Source organism: Aegilops tauschii, chromosome 5 (assembly GCF_002575655.3).
Source record: "Aegilops tauschii subsp. strangulata cultivar AL8/78 chromosome 5, Aet v6.0, whole genome shotgun sequence".
Taxonomy (NCBI): Eukaryota; Viridiplantae; Streptophyta; class Magnoliopsida; order Poales; family Poaceae; genus Aegilops; species Aegilops tauschii.
Genome location: NC_053039.3, coordinates 25,946,425 through 25,950,167, shown reverse-complemented (window position 1 = coordinate 25,950,167; position 3,743 = coordinate 25,946,425). Strand labels below are relative to the sequence as shown.

General features: G+C 42.8%; 1 pseudogene; it reads right to left on the bottom strand.

Moving 5' to 3' along the window:
- Window positions 1–2,541: 2,541 nt before the first annotated feature.
- On the bottom strand, window positions 2,542–3,033 carry LOC141022283 (SNF2 domain-containing protein CLASSY 4-like; annotated as a pseudogene).
- Window positions 3,034–3,743: the final 710 nt, after the last annotated feature.

Below are 3,743 nucleotides of genomic sequence, written 5' to 3'. Positions count from 1 at the left end.
CGCCCTTGGCGGTTCACTAATGGGCCACTTCGGGCAGCACATGACATATACGAGGAAGATTTCGTAAGACTTGGTGATCAAGACAAGGATTCCTCTCCACCAATATACACATCTAGGACACTTGTTATCCTAGGCCTCCGGTACATTATATAAACTGAGGCCAGGCTAGTCGATACACAACATCTCACATTTATCATCATCATAATCATTACCCCTACGGTGTAGACCACAACTTACGATCTCGAGGTATATCAACTCTCTACTTTGATACACCCATAATATAAGCAAGAGCAGGACGTAGGGTATTACCTCCTCAAAGAGGGTTCGAACCTGGGTAAAAACATCGTGTCCCTTGTCTCTTTTTGCCCATCGATCATGTCTCATAGCTCGCCCTCCTGCCCGAGGTCTGTTGGTTTTGACACCGACATTGGTGCTTTCATTGATTGTTCCGCTATGTGATCGAAAGAAGGATCAATCGCACCATCGGTCAACGAATTAGATCTTCATGGCGCGACTTCCGTGCCCAAATCTCTAGTTAGCGGATCGTACCTCCTCCATCGAGAGTTAAGGCATGATAAGCTTTCATCAACATCAACTCCGATATATCATGGGAGAATCATCCATGGAGCTCGGGGGCACAACCTCAACATTGTTCTCAGGCGACCGTGCAGCTTTTCTGGACAGTGGTTTCGTGTTCGCTGTCCCTGCCACCTCGAGTGTCGCTTTGACGATTGCTTTGGTGAAATTGTGCGAAATTGAGTCTAGAACAAACCTGTAAACTTTCATTGTGTTCCAATGGACAAATCTCCGATATACCTGAGCGCTGTTGAATTTGGACGTGAATCTAGATGAGTTTAGGGAGAGGAGTACAGCGTCCAGCTGGGACATTCTTTGGAATACCCAACCGTTCATTTGGCTACGGAATTTATATATTGACCATCCCTCAAAATTTTGGCTCGATCCGACCATTCAAACTCAGGGTCGAGTCCGAGGAGTGCATCAATTTTCGGATATTTCTGCATGAACGTGATATTGGACATACTTTCTGGAGGATTTTTTCCTAGAGTATTGTGTGTTGTTCTCCAACACGTGCCCACAAATTTTAAAGCCTTTTACAAGGTAATCTTCACCGTCGCGTTGGTGTTTAAAGCAGCCCGACAACGTTGCTCCAGGGATGCCGACTTGCACTAGATAGATCATCGCTTCGTCGAGCCAAGGTCAACCTTATTGGACCATCACCTTGGTGAGCCGACCAAGAGTTCGGCATGGCGAAGGCTAATTCATCACCAATATCGTCGCCCCACGATTTACACGGGGCGGACACACTATCATCGGCACACAGTTACTTCATCAACCTGGCAACGACCGCGTCACAAATTTTGACCTGCGTCGGCATCAGCATGTCGGCTCTTGTTCAAGCCAACATCCAACACGCCGAACTGCTTCGACTTGTCAGTTGACATGGAGGCTTTGACCCCTCGGCTGGACCGGGTGCTTCGGCTCGTCAGCTGACCGTGCTGCCACTTCTTTTAGCCAACATACATCGCGCCGACCTGCTTCAACTCGTTAGCTGACCGTGCCGCCTCTTCTTTAAGACAACATCCAGAAAGCCAAAATTTCAAAGATGTACATGGAATTTACACATTTTGAAAAGCACGACTTCATTTTTAGAAAAGTGGATGATACATTTTGACCAAAATAAAACTGAACTTTTTCCTCAGGTTGTTCTAGTGCAGGAGTCGGGTCCATTGTCCGGTAATCATTTTGCATTTCCCGACGATAGACAACGATTAACTCGAGTCAGGCTCTCAGCACCTTGTACGCACATTGTAGATTGAAGTGTAACAAATGTTGGTAGGAAGGATGAAAAACTGTGAAGCAGACATGACATACATCAAAGATTGTATTGATGGCTTCTAGAAAAACAAAAACAAAAAAATTGGACTGATGGAATATGATATCGGTATACATGACATACATACTATCAAGACATGCCAGCAGACCCCTTAGGTCTGAGGCATCCAGCATGTTCTCTCCCAGTTAAAAAATAATACACTTGAGTGAATTTCAAAATGAATAGAAATCGACCAAAACAAATATAAAGCTAGAATATTAGAAATGTCAACACAAGATGAGAGAGCCCCATCATTTATATGGTCAGACTTGTGCGAGCCTAGCTATAGCTACGGGCTGATGCATGGAGTATGTGTGTGCACTCCATACGGCAAGAGCAATGGAAGCACCTGAATGGTGCTGCCCCATCTTCCAGATAGATATAAAAACTGTAGGGCTGCCATTTTCAATTTTTTCACCCAAAGGAGGCATGCCACATATAAGATCTCAATTTAGAATCTCTATTTTCAATACCTTACTTATAATTTTACTTCTTCTGTTGAATAATCCATAAATTCAGAATTTTGATAGAATGCCTGCTTGTCCACTAATGATATAAAAGGATAAGTACCACAAACAAATATGGAAATTGAAACACCCTGATCTAAGAAGCTTCCACTTACCAGATATCTATAAGTTCTATTGTCACTACGATGGGAGTATATTCACAAAAATCTCTTTCAGATTATCATCTTCTGTCATTTGTTCCAAAATCCTGTCAATGGAAATAAATTCTGATGAAGGGTTGCACTCCGCAGGCTACGGCTCACTTGAAAACAACAATTTGGACATTTGCTCCTTCTTAGCTTGTATATCATATTTGCCCTTCTCTTGTGTTCCTTCTACGATTAGATTGTATGTATGGACAATCTTTTGCTAACGAATTCGATATGCACGTCCAATCGCCTGCCTTTGGACAGAGGGGTTCCACACAACATCGAGGATCAGCACACGCGATGCTCCAAAGAGGGTGATACCTTCTCCACACACCTTGGTCGATGCAAGCATCACCTTGGCCTCGCTCTCCATATCATTGAAGCCCACCATCAAGGCCTTGCGGGTTTTAACGGAGACATTTCCACTCATATACAGGAGCTTGTTGCGTTTAGTCCAGTTGAACTCTTTCCTCGGCTGTTCCATGATCAAGTCCAATGGTTCAAGAAACTGGCTAAACACATGCACTCGCTCTTTTAAAGCTTCAATATTGGAATTTTCATGTTTGCCGAGTGTTAGGCTCTTTGCCGAGTGCAATATGTTAGCCAATAAGCAATAGTATCTTTGCCGAGTTCCAACCAAAGAAGTACTCGGCAGAAATCAAAACTCGGCAAACAAGTAATTTGCCGAGTATCGTCAATGAAACGCTCGGTAAAACAACAAAACACGGCAGCCAGGGTGTTGCCAAGTGCTAAACCCGGAAAAAGGGGGTCTTACCTATACATTGTTATGGCTGTAGCAGTTGCATACGACCTCGGATGAAGATGCTTAAAAAATCAAAGTTGTTCATTTTGACAAGACTGATAATTTTATGTTGACAAGTTTTACATTTGAGGCCATATTATTTACACTCTTTTCCAGAAAAATTTGGTGTCGAATGACCAACGCAATGACCATACTCATTCCAGATTTTATGATAATGTGGTGAACTTGGGCATACAGGTTGCAAACAATGTTGCCAAATAGAGTTTTGAACTTTTTGTACGAAAATATCATTTTCTATTTTCTAAGTATCAAAAATGTGTATTTTTTGTGAGGCAATTACAAAAACCAGGGTGCAAAATGGCTCTATCCCAATTTTCACATGAAGTAGACCATATTTGATGGACAACTACCATGTGTTATAGATTTTGTAG